The 24,315-nt window shown below is 42.6% G+C and overlaps 1 long non-coding RNA gene across 1 annotated transcript in view; it reads left to right on the top strand.

The window, feature by feature from the left end:
- The first annotated feature begins 2,446 nt into the window (after nucleotides 1-2,446).
- Nucleotides 2,447-24,315, top strand: part of LOC143794018 (uncharacterized) — a 443,398-nt gene continuing 421,529 nt past the window's right edge. The window contains exon 1 of the long non-coding RNA XR_013220383.1: nucleotides 2,447-2,724. This is a non-coding gene — a long non-coding RNA (uncharacterized LOC143794018). The remainder of the gene's footprint in view (nucleotides 2,725-24,315) is intronic.

The following is a 24,315-nucleotide window of genomic DNA, read 5'->3' as shown; positions in this document are numbered from 1 at the left end:
ATATCCAAGACTTAAAAAAAAAATCTGCCTAAGCACTAACAGGCAGGTAGTTGCTTCCACTAACTTCATATCAACATCAGTTTTTTTCCTGTTGACAGAGCGGTACTACTTGTGTCATGCTGATTGACAGCAGCTCCCACTGCCTAATTGCGGGAAGCCGGCAGTCAATCAGCATGACATCAGCAGTCCTGCCCTATCAACAGGAAGACAAACTGCTGCTCCGCTGACATGGGGCATCTGAATCTCCAGCAGTAGCAGTCGATGACTGATGTCATGTACAACAGGCAGGTAGTTGTCTCTGTTAGCACCTGCATGCCTGTTGGTGCTTAGGCACAGGTTTTTTTTCAATCCTGGACACACCCTTTATTTATCTTTTTGTGATTGTGGGAAAAAAACAACCATGACTAGTCTTAGGTCCTTCTATTGTTTTGCATTACAGTATTGTATTACACAGCCCGTTGACATCAAAACTATATAACGTCTGGCACAACGTGGCCTTGCATCCCGAGTAGGTTGGGGGCACACAGACACTTTAAAAACAGAATCCTAACTACTCATCACATGTAAAGTAATAGCTGTTATGCATAACATGGTCTATCATGGAGAGGAAGGGGGTCGGTATATTGTTTTTGCACAAGATCACTCTGTGGCCTGTGTCTGGGTCTGTGGCTTGATCCTCGGCGTCCTCATGTTTGAGGAGTTACCGATACCGCGCTTCTACTCCCGGTGACACTATGAAAGGCTTGTCTCCCCTGATGAACAGAGCCAAGGGAAACGCGTCGGGAGCCTTTTTTCTGGGGATGTTATGATCAGGGTCCTCAACTTGTCCTAAGGATCGGGGTATTGTATGGATGTTCTTCTAAAGCCTCCCCTGGGATTCACGGACAATCTTGAGCCCCATGAATGCTTCTTGAGAGAAAAAACAGCAACGCTGGGTGAGATCGTTCTGTTATTTATTACGTTTTTGAAATAGAGTTTTTTTGTGGCCTGCGAGCTACAGGATATTGACTTAGACTTTGGGCTTTTTGTGGTGGAGCACAATCTTCATGGTATTGTGACATACATCTACCGGTCCCCTCCTGTTTCTGGAAAGGAGGGTCTTTGTGTGGAATTTTTAATGGTGTGATCCATTTTTTTTTTTTTGGTGTGTTTTTTCATTTGTTTTTTTCTTAGACCGATTGGATATTTATACCCTACGGTATTTTAGTGGGATTTATTAAAGGTTAATTTTTAATAATTCTGACCTATACCTTGCTGCTATACACTGTGGCTTGATCAGTAATAAAAATCTGTAGTTCTGTAAGCAGGTATAATGGTGAATTTTTTATTACATTTTGCTTCTATAATGTCTCCATGTAGCACCTAAATTCTCTAAATTCTCATAAGGACTTATATCTATCTACATACAGTATATAGCTAGCAAAAACAAATATTGTGTCTTTACTTTGGGTAGATTGTTTAAGATGGTGGAATGAGTCTTTAGGTATTTGCAACCCTGACAGATTTAAGAGAGAGGGAAGATTCTGGTGATAAAACATCACTGCAAGTTTTGGGGGCTGTTTTTTTTAGCCAAATGCAGAAGTGGATAAAGCAGTAAGGATAAGTGTAAGTCCTTACTGTACATTTCCATTAGTATTGAATCTACCTCTAGGTTTAGCTAAAAAAAAACCCCTGCATTAAAAAGCCTGCAGTGGCATTTTTCAACAAACTGTGCAAAACCACCATCAGGAAAGAAATGGAGGCGTGGAGAAATGCTTACATATAGCAAAATTAATATGTCTCAAATCAAGAACTGTTCATAGCAGACAAAGTATAAATCGACACTCTATTTAACCATAAACGTTAGAAAGCAGGGGTGTGGAATCTGTGGTCCACAGGCCGTTTATGGTCCTTAATATCATATGGTCTGACCCTAAGGCAGATCCCTGGTGGTCTACAGTGCTTGGGCCACCATCAACATTTTTCTGGCTGGCAGGCCTTTTGATTTATCTGTTAAGCGCTGCACACACGCACACAGTACTGGATTACTGCCTGACGCTGGCCGGTGGTCTTTGTGGGCGAGTTAGCTCGCTCTGCACTTCTACCCAACTCCTGCCTCTGAGCGTGGTGTATGGGTCTATGAATGATGTTATAAATATCCAAATAGCCCTTGGAGGAAAAAAAGAGTAACCACTTATTTGTGGTGGCCATGTGAAGGTTGGACATTTCTGTTTTTGTGCCTGTTACCAGCAAATATTACTGAATATCATGATTTCTGTAATTATTGTGATAACGTTATGGTTAGTCACTTTATTTTTGCCTTTTACTTCATGAAAAATCTTTGGTTGCAGCATCGTGTATCAGCTGATAAGGCTTTTTTCACAAATCTGTAGGTAACATTCAATCTTTTCTTTAAAAGTTCAAATACATTATCGAGACAGAAAACATATGTTTGGTAACTAAGGGTTTCATTCTGCAAAGGAGAACAAAACCAGGTAGGAGGACGAAGAGAAAAAATGCAATGTATCATGAAAACCGATTCCTTTTTTCCTGCAGGCCACCTATAAAGTAGTGAGGCACACAGCACCATCTGCCAGCTGTCAGGGCTGCACAGATGCTGGTTCTCTTACAAGATTTTTTTCTCTCTCTTTTCATTCCTCTTCCACTAGATTCCCTCTTGCAAAAAAAAAAAAGAAAGAAAATGTTTCTTAAAAAAAAGTTGAAGAAATAATTGACCATGTAAAGGTAAGTAAACCCATATGGATACACTTGGACCTAAACACGTGCATGGCTAAAACAATTATCTTAAAAAGTGACGCTAAGAATAAATGTGTTAGATGGATACATATAAATAATTCTAGCCCCTCAGTAGCAGACAGTGACCAAAAGCGATTAGTTACGGTAGTTCAGAAGTCGTGACTTGTCACCATCGGTAGAAGAAATATGGAGGCACTTAAAGTGGTTATCTGCTTTGGATTTTCCCTTTCTTTTTAAGGGCTTCTCTAGAATAATCTGATCACAGAATATCTCACTGTTGGGACCCACTGCAATTTGCAAGGGAGCCATGAAATAAGTGTTGAATCTTAAAATATACCAACGCTCTGCTCGATGAATGGATCAGACCGAGGTGCTATCAATACACGATGTTCTGGTCGGTCATTTTTGGATATCATAGGAGGTTGCATCCAGCGTGATTGGCTGAAACACTGTGTATTGATAGCACCACAGACCTCGGTCTGATCTACCCACCCACCAGAGCACGGAGAAATCCATGGCTACCTACTGACATTGACTTCAAGGACGTCTCGCCCAGAGAGGAATCACATTTACAGATTTGAACGGGACCCTTTTGGACTCACACCTTCAGGTCTGATTGCAGTATTTTACCTTGGCACATTAGCACATATTCTTACTTATATAGTAAGTGTTCAACCTTCCTGCAGCGCCACCACAGTAGAAATGAAGCATTACACACTGCTCATTTAAATCAATAGGTTATTTATGCATTACAAGTGGAATTCTGCTGACACCTTTTGTAATTGCCTTGGCTAATTTATGAGCATACACAATGGGGGAATCACTCTTTTAAAGGAGTGGTTTCAAGTTTGAAAGTTATCTCCTATTAAATAGACAGTGGCTAACTTGCTGATAATCTGAGCATCGTGGTCCCCAAGGATTCTGAAAGAGCTCTCGAGAATTGCGTGGTGGTCTATCATGTACACTACTGCTTCATTCATTGTTGATGGGCTGATCTTTGACGCTTCTATTAGAATTAATGAAGCACAAGTGAGCATGATCAACCTCTGCTATGTTTAGCTGGGGTTCTTCCGCCGGACTCCCAGCAATTAGAAAGCCGTTAACTATCCGATTAATAAGGTATAACTTTTAACAAGCCTTCAGAAAATGCTTTCTTTCTAAATCTGAAAAGCCCATCACAATGTAATGTTATGAGTAGTAACAACACCCCTGGACGAAGCATTTTCGTGCGAAACCCGCGTCGTGTGTGGTGGACTCCTGGATCTTTCCCTTCATCTGGGTAAACACTTGTCTTTTAGGTATTTTTAGCGGTTAACTGTTTGGCAATGGTGTTTTCTATACTGCTCACGGACCGGTATATATGGTTTACTTAAACCTTGTGATTTTCATTTTTTATACACCGGCCCTGTGTGCAATATTAAAGTTATTTCATATATATTTTTGTTTCCTTACATCTGTACGCCAAACTATATGCCTTGCCGCTTTATTTATTTAATATACCTAGTTCCCATTTGTTCAGTATACTGTCACATTTAGTGCTTATATATGTTTTGTTGTTACTTCCAGGTTTATGTGTCCACCATTGTTTTGTGTCTGTTGTGTCTCACCTTTGCCTGGTTAGGCAGTTTTATGACCACTTTGTGGCCTTTTTGTCATTAATAAAGGACTTTTTAAATGTTAATGTGTATGTGGTGCCTTTTTTTGTAGGTATTTATTTATGCTTGGCTAACCACGATAGGATACATTATTGGTGTTGTGTAGTAACAACAAACAAAAAAATAAATTATTCAACGGGGTCACAGAAGAGCACAACTCACAACGCTGCAGTTCATACAAAGTAACTTTTATCCTACTGAAGCCCTAGATTCTCCTTTTTATCCCCTTTTATTGCACCCATACAGTATGATGCCAACAAAAGTGCCACATAAGCACTGTATGATACAGATCCTCCAAAAATTCAGAAAACAACAAAAAGGCAGAGATGCTTACCTGCCTAGGCCTCCAAACAAATGCACTGGACTCATGTGGTTAAGATGGCGGCAACACAGGTGCAGAAATACTGCAACCACTCACAATCTACCAAACCTACTGATGCTCCCTCTTTCATCATTGCTTTCAACTGTATTGGCAGCCAGGATGTCGATACAGTTGAATGTGCGATGACTAGCTCATAACAACGGTTTGTCCTGCCACTATAGGCAGTATGTCACTGGTAAGTAACAGAAAATACAAAAATAAAATTTTATTCTGCACAAGAACCTAGGGCTATAAGATGAGGCTAGTCTTAAGTTGACAGCAGTGAAATGTCTCTATAAAGCTGTGATGACTAGCTTTGTGTCAAAATGAGGAGCTGCTTGAACTGGGCTACCATGATGATCAAAAGTTAGATTAGTTTAATGGTTGCCACTTTAATCAAACAGTAATACGGGGCCGGACACAGAGAGAAGAGGGTAATTTTCCAAGGATAGTGTAGTGTATGGGCACTGGGCAGTCCATTAGTTCATCATAGTGCAGTATTTATGAGTTTGTAAGAAAAGCTACTTCAACATCACAGCCCAGTATCCAGAGCACACTTTCACGCTGGTTACTGGGCTGTGACGTGCGGTGAAACGTTGTCAACAGCCCAGTCAATCAGGGGAATTGCATGCGACTGGGTCATGCCTGGGTGAATCAAGGAAGTCCGGAAGTTGACTTGACATTAGCGGATGTCAGCGGCGGCTGCAGTCAGACTTGAGCCCACGTGATGCGGACTAATCGAGCATTGATAGCATCACTCACAGGCACATATGGCAGCAGTATGTCTTTACAAAAATACCTATTTAAAAGGTGTAAATTTATGGACCCATTATACAACTTAGTGGACCACCTATTTAAGTCTCTTGTTTGGCCCACTGTGATATTTAGGCCAGACAGGCCTTTAAGCCTGTCATACAGCAGGTAGGAATGTGCACAGAAAGTAGGATGCAATTTAGGATTTATTTATACAATTGTCAGAAAAGTGTTCAAAATGAAGCTTTGTGAGCAATTCATTTGAAAAGGATGTGTATTGAATGGTTTACTTGGAAGAAATTTAGACCCTTTGAAGTTTTGGGAAGACAGTGAAAACCATTAAGTCCCTATTTAGCCATGACCAGCAGGAATGATAAATCTGTTGTATACGTATGATTCATGCATTTCTGATAACTGAGATCATCTAAGTACGTACAGCATTTGTAACGGTCCCTCACCTCAGAACACCAGGTAAGTTGCTGTTATTTACTTCATTTTTGGGGGGCAGTCGGCACAAGGGATTTAAATAACAGGCAATCATGTCATGGCGACTTGTTTAACGCAGGTAAATACTATGCAGGTCAGCAATAAGTTGAATTCACACTGCTTTGTGAGGCCATTCTTTGAAAGTCATAATAAGCTAAGTGAGTCATTATGGATGAATGTTTTGAAGCTTTTAAGGACTGCGAGCCCAAAAAAGAACCTGTTAAAATAAGACATTCACAAAGAGTCTTTCATGTGGAGTTGTACACAATGAAGAGTCAAGGTTGTCTTGACAGGACAGCTGTTAGGTTGTTACCTGTGCCGAGCATCAGGTTTCATGTTCTGTCTGTCAGATCTTCTTACTTTCTTTACTCCAGTCTCTGATATTAACTGTTTCATGCTACATAAGCCACATCAATCCTGCAGGTGAGTTTCCCTGAAGTGAGCTCTTTGATATCCTCACACCTCTTTGTTCTTAAACACGGAAAGTTTATAATTGATTTGTGTGTTATCACACGAACTCAAGTTTCTCTAGTTCAAAACTGTAAAAATACTTTAATGTTTGGACTTTGTTCTTCTGAAAAACCAATATAGAATTCCTTGTAAGCTCCATCTCCATACATTCCTTCAATATGCCCAAAGAAGAGCAAATTGCTATATCAGTCTTCTGAGATGTCCCACTGTAATTCTTAAGATGGTTCATCACGCAGAACCAGTAAACTACATTTTTGCCTGGAGAAAAGCTGATACTATAGACCATTTATGCAGTTCTTTTGAGGTTTGCTGCTTCCCATTATCATCAATTCAATTAAACCTTTTGTGGGTTTCAAATCCCACCATGGACTGTATCTGCAAGGAGTTTGTATGTTCTCCCTGTGTTTGTGCGAGTTTGCTCTTCAATCAGGTGCCTCGCACTCCCGTTATTATTATTATTATTATTATTATTATTATTTATTGTTATAGCGCCATTTATTCCATGGCGCTTTACAAGTGAGGAGGGGTATACATAATAAAAACAAGTACAATAATCTTGAACAATACAAGTCATAACTGGTACAGTAGGAGAGAGGACCCTGCCCGCGAAGGCTCACAATCTACAAGGGATGGGTGAGAATACAGTAGGTGAGGATAGAGCTGATCGTGCAGCGGTTGGTTGATCGGTGGTTACTGCAGGTTGTAGGCTTGTCGGAAGAGGTAGGTCTTCAGATTCTTTTTGAAGGTTTCGATGGTGGGCGAGAGTCTGATGTGTTGTGGTAGAGGGTTCCAGAGTAGGGGTGATACGCGAGAGAAATCTTGTATACGATTGTGGGAAGAGGAGATAAGAGGGGAGTAGAGAAGGAGATCTTGTGAGGATCGGAGGTTGCGTGTAGGAAAGTACCGGGAGACGAGGTCACAGATGTATGGAGGAGACAGGTTGTGGATGGCTTTGTACGTCATGGTTAGGGTTTTGTACTGGAGTCTCTGGGCAATGGGGAGCCAGTGAAGGGATTGACAGAGGGGAGAGGCTGGAGAATAGCGGGGGGACAGGTGGATTAGTCGGGCAGCAGAGTTTAGAATAGATTGGAGGGGTGCGAGAGTGTTTGAGGGGAGGCCACAGAGCAGGAGGTTGCAGTAGTCAAGGCGAGAGATGATGAGGGCATGGACTAGGGTTTTTGCAGATTCTTGGTTGAGGAATGAACGGATTCGTGCAATATTTTTGAGTTGAAGTTGGCAGGTCATCAAGATCAGTGTGAAATTTTCAGGTCTTGATTGATCCTGACTTTTGTGTTTTAGCAAACAAAAAAAAGTTACAAAAAACGTATGTAAAAAAGCCACAAAATTCACGGTGTTTTTAAAAAATCTCCTTGCTCCCCCAACCCAAAAAAGAAGACTAATGGAAAGTTCACATACTACAATATGTTTGCCACTTCACCGAGTCTTGTAAAAATATGTCATAGATGAGGATTTGTGCTCTGTGACCCCTATTAAGTTGTTGAATAAGAGAACTACAGTGCTAGGATGAAGCTTTATTACAGCATATGGAGATGCTAACTGCAGACTCAGAACGTATACACTAATGCATTGTCTTTTCATTCACAAATATCAAACAGAGATAATACAAAATTACTTTTTTTTTTCTAGTAATTAATTGTTTTTATGTTTATTTAAGCTGGCTTATGTATACATCTGAGTCTGCAAAATTGATGTAAATTTATTGGAGACATTTTTGAGAATGATGATCACTGATCAGTTCTATTTATCTGAATAGTGTTATTTAGTCGCCATGTATATGGATTTCAATAAAACTGGGCATATGAAGAAATTACTTCGATAAATATGCGGAGTTAAATTTGACCCACACATTGAAATACCAACCCGATCTTAAGATAATTTGAAAATTAAATATAATTTGATTCCATTTGAACAATTTTCAGCTAACTGCTACATTTTGAATTGTGCTGCCGAAATGATTGCATTAAACATTATCATATTTCATGGCTTAGTTAGTCCACATTTTCCCCAGGCAATGCATATTAGAAATTAGAAATGACATTAAAGACATTGTAAGCATAGCTGAAGCATGTATCATGTCTCAGAAGTGAGTTTAACCTCATCCACAACTCAAATGATGTAAGTGATCTCACTAAAAACTATGCAGGCTACCTGTCGAGTAATGTGTGCCTAGAACATATTTGAGGCTTAGCTGAGTCATTACTTAATTAGAAGCTATCTGAGAATTTCCACCCCAAGCATAATGCTGAGAAAAGAATCTAATTTTCACTTCAAATACCTAAGTGTCGCAAAAGTCAGCTATAGTGAGCGCTATGCACTAGACCAGTGCTGTGTGTCATATTATGTCATTACTCAGACGATATCTGTTATTATGGTTAATCTAAGAAAAGCCCCACCAAGCCATCAAATTCTGTATGTAGGACCATGTGCCACTCATCCTGCATCACGGACAGTAATGTATTGAACGTGGGTCCGTTGGGTTGAGCCCCTTTACAGCAGAAGAGAAATTGTTCCATGTCCCATATGGAACACAATGTGATCTACACCCAATTATTAACAGTAGAAACTAGTCTACAATGTAAGGAATACTTGAGATTAAGGCAAAATGGACAACAGTCACCTTCAGCCTAAAATTGTTTGTGTAGTATGCATCAATTTTTAATATGTTTTTATTTTTTGCATTGTTAATCCCTTTTGGCCATTGATGAACTAGAGGGATAGTTCAGTAATATTGAAGGATCCAAGAAGAAAAGATCAAAACGTTCAGGATTTGCTGATGGGTTCACCTGCTTGTAATGAGTTCCTGCTGACAGCTGGAGGTTGTAAAAGAGAGTGTACTGGAAAGCAGTGGGTGAAGACCACTACATTTACAATCAGCAGGAATCACATGTTATTATTGGTATTTCACTATCACTTAGCATGAAAGCATAAGAATTTGATAAACTATTAATATAGTATAACCGGGGATATAACAATGCACAAGACAAACGTTGCCAAAATACTCCAGATTTCTAACCAGATCCTGCAAAGTTGACAGTTTTATGATCAGCTGTTTCCTTGAGGATTGACCTAGCTTAACCTCAGAGGTAGATGTGTAGAAATAGAGGATGACATTTTCTGGGTGATCGTAGGTCAAGACACACAATAAAGTTACAGAACAAAACTAAATCTAACAAAGAAATTGATGCAATGTACAGCCCCCATACACTTTAGATAGCTGTAGGTTGAACAATGGTTCAAAGAATCATTCAACCAACATCTATCTCGCCTGACTCCTCCAAACACAGCTCTGCCGAATGTTCCTGCGATCTCAATGTGCTAAACCATGAGAAGTTATCAGTTCAAAATTGTACTTGCTGGATCCTTTTCTCACCTGTCATCATCTGTTGTGGGACAGTTGCGGGACCCCATGCACCTAAGACTGCCAAGTGAATGTGTTGATATTGGCAGGTTCGGTCGATGATAGTCTCATGTCCATTGGGACTTTACCTTTCTGAAATGGTAGATGGGATGTGGTGACTGCAATTATGTGAAAGATATATTAAACAATGGCCAAGACACATTTAGCTGATAATACACAAAATTGGAAAATTGGAGGACTTAATCTATGTGCACACGGTGAGTAAAATTTCTTTACCATTTCTGCAGCGCTTGGCTGGAAAAACGCAGCTGAAAAAACATGCATCTTTTTATGTGTTTTTGCCTCATTTTTGGTGCGTTTTTGCCTGATTTGAGTGAAGTCAATGGTAAAAAACGTAGGGCAAAAATTCAGAGAATTGACACTCTGCAGATTATTTTCTGCACCAAATCTGCAAGTCAAAAATAAGCAATGTGTGATTGAGACTTCAGGTTTCTCATTCCCTTTGCTGGCATCAGGATTGCTTCAGGTCTATCTAGAAAGAGCACCAAAAACGCATCAAATCTGCATCGTGTACACACAGCCTTACATTCACATTCACCAATCCAAGACCAGTAAATGACCGTCAATTGTTGATTGCCAGTCATTTATCAGCTTATTTAGTCCAGCCGACTATACTCTTCCATTCTCACAGAAGGAAGGGTAATGCAACTTCTTGCGTTCTCTTGCGCATACGATGTCATTGTTCTCTGCAGCACATGTCCTGTTTATAGAAACTTAAAGGAAAGGTGCCGCAATTTTGTTTTTGTATTAAAAATGATTGTTTATAGAAACAATTATCTTTAATACAAAATTATTTTTTTTAACCTTAATATCTTTTTTATTATTAATAATTTTTGCAGCCACTGGGCGCCGCCATTTTGATTTGCAGGAGTGTAAGAGTCCCAGCACGACAGTTTCTCTCTGCACTTACGGCAGCTCTGTGCATAGGACTCAGCAGTCGGGAGCCGACCTCATTATCTCCTGCTCTGATCTGGCCACGCCCCCTGGGCTGTCTCCACATCACAGCAGAGGCAGGAGGTCGGCGCCATGTTTCTTCAGCCCACAGTGTGTGAGCTCCACTGTGACTGAGAGCTGTGCTGTTGGAGGGGCAGCTCCAGCTGCCTCTCCTCTCACACTGTCAGCAGTCGGCTGTTCCCTGTCCTCTGGTGCCTGGTGCCCTGGCTCTAATCTCTAGAATCGCTAGAGAGGGTGAAGTGCTGGGGTCTGATGTCCTCTATCAGGAGCTGCAGAGAGGTAACAGGGGGGGAGGGGGAGGCTCTGTGCTGCTCCGACCCTGACTCACTGCAGCCACTGATCAAGGACATCAGACCGTGTATCTATCACTATACTGTGCTGAGCCATGTATCTAATCCTCTCCTGTATGATACTGTCTGCTGTGCCCTGTACCTAATCCTCTCCTGTGTGATACTATGCTGAGCCATGCATCAAATCCTATACTGTACTGAATGCTGAGCCGTGTATCTAATCCTGTATTGTGTGATACTGTCTGCTGAGCCGTGTATCTAATCCTATCCTGTGTGATACTGTGCTGAGCCGTGTATCTAATCCTATCCTGTGTGATACTGTGCTGAGCCGTGTATCTAATCCTATCCTGTGTGATACTGTGCTGAGCCGTGTATCTAATCCTATACTGTGTGATACTGAATGCTGAGCCGTGTATCTAATCCTATACTGTGTGATACTGAATGCTGAGCCGTGTATCTAATCCTATCCTGTGTGATACTGTGCTGAGCTGTGTATCTAATCCTATCCTGTGTGATACTGTGCTGAGCCGTGTATCTAATCCTATACTGTGTGATACTGAATGCTGAGCCGTGTATCTAATCCTATCCTGTGTGATACTGTGCTGAGCCGTGTATCTAATCCTATACTGTGTGATACTGAATGCTGAGCCGTGTATCTAATCCTATCCTGTGTGATACTGTGCTGAGCCGTGTATCTAATCCTATCCTGTGTGATACTGTGCTGAGCCGTGTATCTAATCCTATCCTGTGTGATACTGTGCTGAGCCGTGTATCTAATCCTCTCCTGTGTGATACTGTCTGGTGAACCGTGTATCTAATCCTCTCCTATGCACTCCTCTCCCCCCTGCATATCTTTCCCCATTGCACACACAACTCAATGCGTGCGATAACAGGAGCTGCAGGGGTCATGCTGTATTATGGCATTATGTGAGATCTATATGACGGTATTATGTGATCTGTATGGTGGTGATTATGCTTGATCAGTATTGTGAGAATTATATGGTGGTATTGTGTGTGATCTATATGGCGGTATTATGTGAACACTGGCAGTATTGTGTGATCTATATGGTGGTATTATGTGAGAACACTGGCAGTATTATGTGTGATCTATATGGCGGTAAGTGAGAACACTGGCGGTATTGTGTGATCTATATGGTGGTATGTGAGAACTGTATGACAGTATTGTGTGATCTATTTGATGGTATTGTGTGTGATCTATATGGCGGTATTATGTGTGATCTATATGGTGGTATGTGAGAACTGTATGACAGTATTGTGTGATCTATTTGATGGTATTGTGTGTGATCTATATGGCGGTATTATGTGTGATCTATATGGTGGTATGTGAGAACTGTATGACAGTATTGTGTGATCTATTTGATGGTATTGTGTGTGATCTATATGGCGGTATTATGTGAGAACACTATGGCAGTATTATCTTCAGAAAGCAGACCCATTCTATGGTGGTTCTGGCTGAGCACCTGCACACGGGTCTGGGGTAGTAGAGGGGCAGCATGACCTTCAGTTAGGTGCAGTCAGGGGAAGGCTGGTGAGGCAGCTGAAGAGAGGGGTCTCATTTTTATCGTTACTATATGGCTACATTTCCTTCCCAGCGTCACCCCGTACTTCGCCTGTCGCCTCACTTTCACACATCGCCAGGACAGGATGGAGAAGACAGGATCTAAGGAGGGGAATGGGGTCTGCATGCAAAGTCTGGATCAGAACAGGCCATCAATCCACAGAAATGTTTCCTGGATTTCTGTGGAGCAGACGGTCCATCCACGTGTATAAAAGACAGTGCTCTATGTACAATCCCTGGCTGCTCCGCACACTGAACATGGTGCCTTCCCATAGACCAGCACACTGCTCTCCTGAAATACTCTGTGCTGCTGTCACCCTGCTCCCTCCACCACATATCTCCCAGAATCCTTGCTGCCTGCCATCCTCGGTGACTGTCTACTTGTCAGTGTAAGGCTGCTTTCACACTATCATCGGTACGGGCCCATCGCAGTGCGTCGGGCCGACATACCGACGCATGCTGTGAAATAAATGCCCGACGTGGTAGCGGATGTAGTCTTACGACGCTTCCGCTGCCCCATTGTAAGGTCCGGGGAGGAGGGGGCGGAGTTTCGGCTGCGCATGCACGATCGAAAATGGCGGACTCGACGCACAAAAAAAGTTACATGTAATGTTTTATTTGTGGCGGTGGTCCGCCAAAACAGGACGCAACCATCGCACAATGGTTGCGACGTGTGGCAATACGTCACAACGCGTCGGAAATGTAAGTCTATGGGGAAAAAACGCATCCTGCAGACAACTTTGCAGGATGTGTTTTTTCTCCTAAACGACGAATTGCGACGTACAGCCAACAACGCTAGTGTGCAAGTAGCCTAAGGCTGCCGTCACACTAGCAGTATTTGGTCAGTATTTTACCTCAGTATTTGTAAGCCAAAACCATGAGTGGGTGATAAATACAGAAGTGGTGCATATGTTTCTGTTATATACTTCTCCTCTAATTGTTCGACTCCTGGTTTTGGCTTACAAATACTGAGGTAAAATACTGACCAAATACTGCTAGTGTGACGGCAGCCTTACTCTGCAGTCACCAACAAAATGGCTGCTCACTGTGTTCCTGAATCCTCTTATCCCTTAGCAGACACCCAGAAGGGAAGGAGAGGAGACATCACACAGGTCAGCAGACTCCGCCCATAATTACTGCAGTGCAGTAATGTGAGCTAGTTGTACACGAGGTTTTTCTGAAATTTCAGCAGCTGCTCCCCCTAGTGTTTAAAAGTGGAAATTCCAAAACTTTTCAAATTATTTTTCATATTTTACTAAATTATAAACAAATGATAATATTTTTTAAGAAAATGTAAACATTAATTCTCTACATTTTTACAATTTCTGTAAAAAAAAATTTTTTGATGGCACCTTCCCTTTAAGAGCCAACCTGAAAAGTCACATCTTCAGGAAAGCACTGCCACCTCTTTACCACTGGACCTGTTCCAACCCATTAACCTTAAAGGGAGCTTGTCATGTCAAAAAACACTGTTAACTTGCAGATATGGGGTTAATCTGCATGTTCATAGTGGTCTAAAATTATGCACCCACTGCACTGAAAGCCCGGCAGCCAGGATGAAATTAACTTTACTCCTCCGAGCAGCCTCGAGCTTTCAGTCATAGAGGCGCGAATGGCGTGGCTTCAATCATTGATCAGTACATAGTGATGCACTGCTGGGCCGGCTGTGAGTCAGTGCCGTGGCACGGTTACAGCCGCTGCTCACTATGTACTGAGTGCTGACTGAAGTCACACTAGCCATGCCTCTATGACTGAAAGCCGGAGGCTGCCTGGAGAAATACAGTTCATTTCCTCCTGTTAGCCAGGCTATCAGTACGGCAGTTGCACGCCTAAACTGCAGATTCACTCGATATCTGAAGATAATGGCCATTTTTTGCATGACACTTTCCCTTTGACTGTCCCTTACCCCAATACTTTGCAGATTGTAAGCCCATGAGGACAGGATCCTTTCCCCATTTGTATTAGTCTGTCACCGTTCATTTATTGTAGTTGTATTTTATATATGTATTATCTGTCTGTAAACTCTCCTCACGTGTACAGCATCATGGGTTTTATGGTGCTTTAAAACAAATAAGAAAAAAAAACAAGAAAAACCCCAGTGCTGCAAAAAAAAAGTAAGTATTCAAAAATAAAGTATATGAGAAAATAAGCAAATATAGTTTCTTTTTGCACGCCATACATAAATATTCTCTTTTAAGACCAATTTTTTTTCTTATTGGCCACTAAATATGCTTATATTGTATGCATATCGATTTGTTTTATGAGGCATTGCAGATACACTAATGGTAATGGTTATGGTACCTGGTACAATCTGCTCCGAGTCAGCCTCTGCTCACATGCCTGCTGCACTATAGACATGGATAAAACTAAGTGGCCGTTTGACAGGCAGAGTGATTGTCACACGTAAGGAGCCATATGTAGATCAATAAAAAATGAAACAGTTTTATGTGTTGTTAATTACTTTTTGAGGATCAAGTAAACTGGGAAACACTACACTTAAAGGGAACCTGTCACCAGGTTTTTTTTCCATATAAAATAGGGCCAGCACATGTAAAGCCTATGTGACTAGAATGCTGTCTATATGTCCCCAATGCGCTTTCCATAAAACAAAAAATAGCCATTTTTATGCTCACCGATAGGCGTTGCTGTTCTTGATCAGGGGCCTCTTCTCTTCTTGCTTTGTAGGGATGATGTGTCCCGTGTCATCCACACAGTGTCCTCCATCGGACTCCTGTGCAGGCGCACTTCTCTCTGCCCTGCTGAAGGAAGATCAAAGTGTTTAGACCTCTGCACTTTTCGAGATTATATATACTTATTTAGAAATTAATTCATGTGACAAAACACTCAGACTATAATCCTGCATTCTATGTGCTGGGGTTAAAAATATCTAAATAGCTTCTTACACAGAATTTTGTGCTGAAATACGGTAAATAGAATTTGATACTACAATATCTGGAGGGGATTACAAAGAAAACTTTTCTATTCCTTTCACACTTTACCAACAAAATACAGATTTGTTACAGTAAGGGAGATGTGAACAAGCACACTACAGTTCCATTATCCACGCAACCTATTAGTTGTATATTCACATAAAACATTGGCCATAGAATATTATTGGACCATGCTGTACCTTTGGGAGACTCCAATTTTACATGGGGCATTTAAAGCATTTTTTTCTGTTAGCTTCTATACGAGTTTCTAAATAGGAAAAGGAAACAAAAGAGAAAAAAAAAACGCTAAAATTATTAAATACCAAAAATAGGATTAAAAGCGATTAAATAGAACCTGTCAGCACAATTTTGGAATTCGAAATAAAGACATTGCTGTAATGGGGCTGTAGTACTGATTAAATTAAAACCTTTGGTGAAGAAATTCATCTTTAATCACCATTTCATGTTAGATTTCAGTACACAGGGGCTGTGTCTTCTAACTGGGTCTTATCCTCCCTTTCAGTGATTCCCAGCCCCTCCGCCTGCCTTCAGTTTTTCAATACCCTGCTTCCTCTGTTTGAAATCTTAGCAGGAACCTGGAAAATCACAGACCAGAGGCAGGAGTCGGGGTCAGGGAATCACAGGCTAGAGGCAGGAGTCGGGTTTGGGGGATCACCGTTCAGAGGCAGGAGTCCGGGGATTACAGCCTAGAGGCAGGAGTCGGGGTTGGGGAATCACAGCTCAGAGGCAGGAGTCCGGGGATTATAGCCTAGAGGCAGGAGTCGGGAATCACAGGCCAGAGACAGGACCTGGGGTCGGGGAATCACAGGCTAGAGGCAGGAGTTGGGGTTGGGGAATCACAGCTCAGAGGCAGGAGTCGGGGGATTACAGCTTAGAGGCAGGAGTCGGGGTCGGGGAATAACAGGCCAGATAAGGGAGTCGGGATTGGGGAATCACAGCTCAGAGGCAGGAGTCGGGGGATTACAGCCTAGAGGCAGGAGTCGGGGTCGGGGAATAACAGGCCAGATAAGGGAGTCGGGATTGGGGAATCACAGCTCAGAGGCAGGAGTCGGGGGATTACAGCCTAGAGGCAGGAGTCGGGGTCGGGGAATCACAGGCCAGAGAAGGGAGTCGGTGAATCACAGGCTAGAGGCAAGAGTTGGGCTTGGTGGCTCACAGCCCAGAGACAGGAGTCAGGGTTTGAGGAATCACAGCCCAGAGGCAGGAGTCAGGGTCAATGGGGTCACAGTGTAAGGAGGTTGCTTTCCCTGCTCCTTGCCTGGAACCACTTAGTCAGACAGCTGGGTTGTTGGGGGGAAGACTTTCTGCCCTGGATGGAGGGGGCGAGGTGACTGCTGGGAAGAGAGAGGGGAGTGGTCAGAAAAAGAGCGGGAGAGCAGAGAGAAGGCAGCGCGCCAAAGAGAGGGCAGGCTGCAGCGCCGTGCTCCCCTAAAGGTAGTGCTCCCCGTGAGGGCACTGAGACTGAGATACCCACCTTAGTGAAGGCTGTATGTGAGGGTGTAGACTTTGAAGCCTCCTGAATCAGAAAAGACTCCTCACCTGACAGCGCAGAGACCGTGGCTCGAGTGCAGCCCTGGTGACCGCAGTGACAAGCAAAGATCCCTGAGTGTGATAAGTAACTGCCCAGTGTGTGTGTGTGACATCGTTACTACAGAGAGACTGTCAGCCTGGTGCACAGAGACTCCTGCAGCAGTGACGGAGAGACTGTGCTATTTCCTGGTTCCAATTTCGGACTTTCCAGGAGACACAGAAAAGACCAGAATCTCAAGCCCTGCTGGTGACTGTATCCACGTTGGTAAAAGGACCCTCCAGTCAGGATCTCCCTGGGCTAAGTTACAAGAACACTCATTAACCCTTTTGATTCCGCTTAACTGTTTACTGTTTTACTTGACTCTATTAACCCCGTTTACTCCCTGCGAGGAGAATTCTACCCCTGTTAATAAATCCCCTTCAACAGTTGGTCTGTCTGTTCCGTGGTGACATACTCAACCCTGCACTCTATTACAACAGGACAGAGGCAGGAGTTGGGGTTGGAGGAGAATCACAGGCCAGAGGAAAGAGTCGGGTTCAGGGAATTACAAGCCAGAGGCAGGAGTCGGGGTCCAGGAACCAAAGACGAGAGGCAGGAGTCGGGGTTGCGGAATTACAAGCCAGAGGCAGGAGACGGGGTCCAGGAACCACAGGCCAGAGGCAAGAGTAGGAGCTAAGGAATCAAAGACAGGGAGCAGAAGACCCAGTGCACAGTCTGGTCCCTGTGCATCAAAAGCTAATTAGTAGAGAATTTCAAATGGTGATTATAGCAGAACCACAAAGCAGATCTTTTCACCAAAGGTATCAATGTAATCTGTATTACATTATCAATTCAGCCATTTACTTTACATTACAAAATTGTGCTGTCAGGTTTTCTTTAATGGTGTCCCCTTAACATATACTAATAAAATATATTCTAGAATGTAAAAAATTATAAAAAATAGGATTTAAATTATTGTCATGTTAAATAGATGCTACCTCCTAAAAATAGATGGTACCGTATTTTTCGGATTATAAGGTGCACATTTTTTCCCAAAATTTGGGGGGAAAATGGGGGTGCGTATTATAATGTGGATATACCTTACCAGTACTGTTGCTGCAGGCCGCAGGCTGGGATGAGGGGGTGTCCGGCGGTGCTGCAGGTGCCCGGCAGTGCTGCTGCGGGTGTCTGGTGCTGCGGGGGTGCCTGGTGGTGCTGCGGGGGTGTACAGCAGTGCTGCAGGGGTTTCTGGTGCTGCGAGTGTTCTGGCAACATTTTGTGAAAGGCCAGCGCTGAGATCTTGGTGCTGAGATCTCCATCTGCGCATGGCCTCCATTTTCCTGGAGTCCACCGCACAGGAAACCATGGAACTGCGGGGGGCTCCGGCCTTTCACAAAATGTCGGCACAGCCCCCCGCAGCACCGGACACCCCTGCAGCACCACCAGATACCCCCCCAGCACCGCCGGGCACCCATGCAGCATGGCCGGTCACCCTCGCAGCACTGGGCACCAGCAGCAGCACCGCAGCATCATCCCACTCTTGCCTCTTCCAGCAGTGACCCTGGGACCCCACTTCACCGCAGCCAACACCCCAATAGCAAAAAGACCCATGGATTATAAAATGCACCACCATTTTATTTAAAAAAAATTTCCTATTTTTCCCCTCAAAATTTGGGTTGCGTCTTATAATCCGGAGTGTCTTATAATCCGAAAAATACGGTACTTAGATACTTAGATAGATCGAGGCATTCCTGGGTGATACTGGTATTGGGAATTAAATATACTGATTTCGTATGTTAAAATGGATGGTTTTTTTTTGTCCAAATAGATAGCTAAACATTATATCCAGATTACAGAAAGTCACCATGATTGTTTTCCCACATCAGAGAAGCTATTTTTACTATAATGAAAATACTGATCAGTATTTACTGAAATTATTCGTGATACTGTCATAACTGTAACTTGAAGCTTGTGGGCCTCAATGCAAGATTTGTAACAGAGCCCACTGCCATCATAGATCTTTAAAGAAGCGCTAATCCCATCAAAATTTATATGCCCTTATTATATTGCAATCATCATATTATATAGCACTGTGGACTTATAATTGCTCATTTTGCTTTTCTACCCAGCCAATTCTTTTTTCCATTAGGTGATTAAAAACTGACTAGCTGAATCCTTCTAAGTTCTATGTAGAAACAGGAGGTCAGTTTCCTCTGTATCAGTCGTCAGTCACTGCAAAAGTCCCTTCAGGCGAGAGGATGTAGCAAATAGGTCAGGAGTGGAAGAGGGGAATAATAAATGCAGGGACAAGAGACTTCCTGAGTCTACATAGAGCCGAGAAAAAAGAATAAGTAGCTGGGTAGAAAGACAAAATGAGCAATTGTAAATACACAGTAGTATATACTGTAATATGATGACTGCAATATATTTAAAACTTTGATGGGAGGAGTGTTTCTTTAATAGAATTGGTCTATTGTAACTGGGCCAAAGAGTACTTTTCGGCCTCCCAAGGCTCCCAGACCCGAGTGCATGTACAACTGCTGCAAACACTATTGTTACGTCCATAGCGTGTGAGCATTATAATTCTGTAATAATTAAGGGAGACAGATTCTTAAGATCATTATGTTTTCTGCAATTAAGGCAGTTTATATAATGAGGTTCCAATGTGGTGTTACTACAGGAAAATAAAGGCCCCCTCAAAGGAAATATGTAAAGCATAGGACAGCCATGTTTTAAGAGATTGGTATGTGTGTGTCATCTTTTATAACATTAACCCACAAATGAATGTTATTTTTACCCTGTGACAATATGTATACCCCTGTAGTTGTGTGTACCCCATTATTTGGCCTACAATTGCTGAACCAACTTGCATGCAGCTGTTCCAGGGATTTCTACCTTCATCAGTACAATGCATAGAAGCCACAGCAGTATATGGGAGGTGAAAAGCATGCCAATGGATAACATAACACCCTCCCATTATAACAAGGAAAAAGAATAAAAAGGAGGGGGCAGAAGCTGCAGAAGCACTTGGGTTCATAATGATTGCTATAATTTTAAAGCAGTTTCTAAAAATGATAGAGGTTAATTTTAGCTAATTTCTCTCTCTGTGTCTTGCATGTGACAGCGATGATCCAACTTAGTCACACTTACTATTGATTAGTACAAAGTGGTCAGACAAAGGCCACATTCTGCCTTTGGTCACAATGCAGAATACAGAACACATGCCTTCTTTGGCAGAGGACCCAAGTCACAAGATCTCGCCCGCTGTAGATTCTGATGTCATGTCTAGCATGGATATACTTAGATGGAATTCTGTTAGCAAGTACAAATCAAAGGCCATCATAATGTAAACTACTGAGTAATCAGTCTGAAATAATCACATGAAGAAGGCAGGGGTGGACACTAACAACGAAGGGTCCCTGTGCTGGACTTGTGGCTGCCCCACCAATCAGGCCCTACCTGCATATGCACCTATATATATACAATATACTCATGCTAATACACCATACACATGCATTTACACATTACACACATATAAAATACACCCATGCACACTAGCATATATAACAGGGGTCCCCAACCTGTAGCTTGGGAGCCACAAATGGCTTGCGATCCCATGAATTGTGGCTCGCGGCAGTGTGCCAGCTTGGTGCACTAGCTCCAAGTCTAGCAAACAGTTATGAAGAGAACATCTCACAATGATGACTTTTGTGAATTGCCCTGCACAGAAGAGCAAATCTGGGTGCACATATACTAGTCTTAGGGGTTTAGATATAATTTAAGTATGGTACGCTGGATATAAGATGATACTACCTGTCAGAGGAGGTGCTTGACACTGGATGTGACAGTATGTTGGGATTGCTTGATGGGAAAATACTGACTGAGCGTTTTGTGGGAATCCCTTGGTATACTGCTTCTAGGTGATTTCTGTGGAAAAACTTTGGTTATCATTATACCTGTAATAGAGAATCCGGGTGACGCTCCTGGGAGGGGTGGCATGAGCTGGACGGGGCTCGCGACCCTCAGTGCCAGATCCAGGTTTTTCAGTCCCTGGGCGAAAGAGTCTCAATGCCCCTTTAACACATACCACGATTCATGTTGCACAAATAAGAAATCTAATATATAAAGCTGAATGTGTGTATGTGTGTATGTATGTATGTATGTGTGTATGTCCGGGATTGGCATCTGAACCGTCGCAGCTACAGCCACAAAATTTTGCACAGTCACACGTCTGGACCCCGAGAGCGTCATAGGCTATGTTGTGAGGTGAAATTTTAACCCCGCGCTTTCCAATTCACCAAACAATTTTGCCCCTATCTACATAATGGGGAAAAAATGAAAGGAAAAGTGTTGGAGGCAAATTAACAGCTGCCAGATGTGAACAAGGGGGACTTAAAGAATGAGAGCGATGGCGCTAAAGAGTATATACTGTACAGTTGCTAAGGTGGGGCCCCAACATGGGATAATCACCACACCACCACGGGGATATGAACACTCACAGAAAATGCGCCACACACTACCACGTGCTCGAACACATATACCACCCTCAGCGCACATTTCACCACACATACACCAACCTCGCCACATAAAAGTCGAAACACAAAAGTCGCCGCTCAAAACTCGCCACGCGCAAAACTCTCCACATGCAAAACTCGCCACACGTGCAAAACTCGCCACATGGAAAACTCGCCACACGCAAAACTTGCACACGCGGAAAAATTGCCACATGCACAAAAGTTGCAACACATGCAAAAGTTGCCTCACACAAAACTTGCACATACTCAAAAGGCACCACACATAAAACTCGCCACGCGCAAAACTCGCCATACGCACAACTTGCTGCACACAACTTGCTACACTAACCTGTCACATGCAACTCGACACACAAAAAGTCGCTACACGCATGGTGCCACACAAAACTCATCTCACAAAAGTCGCTACATGCATGTCGCCACACGCAACTCAACACACACAACTTGACACACGAAACTCGCCCTAAAACACACACAAGTCTGGTATTATCCTTCAAAAACAAAAATCTGATTAATAAGCAGACAAACTACAAGAGCAACAAATGTACCACATAGGAATCCGGCAGCTGTCAGTCACATGACCAGTCTATTATGTGTATGTGTGAGCTAATATATACTGCCAGGGGGTGGGCTTCCTGTAGGCTGGGGATTTATCAGGCTGCCAATTTAGCTTACAAATACTGAGGTAAAAATACTGACCAAATAACGTGTGAACGAGGTCTAATACAGGAGGAGATGACATACAGATATATACTATATACAGGAGGAGATGACATACAGGCATATATTATATACAGGAGGAGATGACACACAGGTATATACTATATACAGGAGGAGATGACACACAGATATATACTATATACAGGAGAGATGACACACAGGTATATACTATATACAGGGGAGATGACACACAGGCATATACTATATACAGGAGAGATGACACACAGGTATAAAGTATATACAGGAGGAGATGACATACAGGTATATACTATATACAGGAGGAGATGACACACAGGTATATACTATTTAGAGGGGAGATGACACACAGGTATATACTATATACAGGAGGAGATGACACACAGATATATACTATATACAGGAGCAGATTACCTACAGGTATATAGTATATACAGGAGGAGATGACATACAGGTATATGCTATGTATAGGAGGAGATGACATACAGGTATATACTATATACAGGAGATTACATACAGGTATATCTAATATATAAAGCTAAATGTGTGTATGTATGTATGTGTGTATGTCCGGGATTGGCATCTGCACCGTCGCAGCTACAGCCACAAAATTTTGCACAGTCACACGTCTGGACCCCGAGAGCGTCATAGGCTATGTTGTGAGGTGAAATTTTAACCCCGTGCGTTCCAATTCACCAAACAATTTTGCCCCTATCTACATAATGGGGAAAAAGTGAAGGGAAAAGTGTTGGAGGAAAATTGACAGCTGCCAGATGTGAACAATGGGGACTTAAAGAATGAGAGCGATGGCGCCAAAGAGTATATACCGTACAGTTGCTAAGGTGGGGCCCCGACATGGGATACTCACCACACACGGGGATATGAACACACACACAAAATGCGCCACACACTACCACGTGCTTGAACACATATACCACCCTCAGCACACATTTCACCACACACACACCAACCTCGCCACATAAAAGTCGAAACACAAAAGTCACCACTCAAAGCTCGCCACGCGCAAAACTCGCTACATGCAAAACTCGCCATATGCAAAACTAGGCTCACGCAAAACTCGCCACACGTGCAAAACTCACCTCATGGAAAACTCACCTCATGCAAAACTTGCACACACAGAAAAATTGCCACATGTACAAAAGTTGCACCACATGCAAAAGTTGCCTCACACAAAACTTGCACATACTCAAAACGCACCACACATAAAACTCGCCACGTGCAAAACTCGCCATGCACAAATCTTGCTGCACACAACTTGCTACACTAACCTGTCACATGCAACTCGACACACAAAAAGTTGCTACACGCATGTCACCACACAAAACTCATCTCACAAAAGTCGCTACACGCATGTCGCCACACGCAACTCAACACACACAACTTGACACATGAAACTCGCCCTAAAACACACAGAAGTCTGGTATTATCCTTCAAAAATAAAAATCTGATTAATAAGCAGACAAACTACAAGAGCAACAATTGTACCATATAAGAAATACGGCAGCTGTCAGTCACATGACCTGTCTATTATGTGTATGTGTGAGCTAATATATACTGCCAGGGGGGAGGGCTTCCTGTTGCCTGGGGATTTATCAGGCTGCAAATAGCAACCAATCACAGCTCAGCTTCTATTTTGCTACAGTTAATTAATCTGAGCTCTGATTGGTTAATATAGGCAACAAAGACATTCTCAGTATATCAAAGCTAATATATGCTAAGAAATGCTTCTATTAGCTTAGTTTTTGCCTTTTAATAATTACATTTCTATCTATTTGTTTTGTGGTTTTTGTGTGCAGAATAAATTTTTGTTAACACATTCTATTTTGCTAACAGCAGTCATTAACCCGGGCGAAGCCGGGTAGTACAGCTAGTATAGGTATA

The sequence above is a fragment of the Ranitomeya variabilis genome, chromosome 1 (assembly GCF_051348905.1).
Source record: "Ranitomeya variabilis isolate aRanVar5 chromosome 1, aRanVar5.hap1, whole genome shotgun sequence".
In the NCBI taxonomy this organism is placed as follows: Eukaryota; Metazoa; Chordata; class Amphibia; order Anura; family Dendrobatidae; genus Ranitomeya; species Ranitomeya variabilis.
Note: the sequence above shows the minus strand (reverse complement) of the source record. Positions and strands in the feature narration are given on the sequence as shown.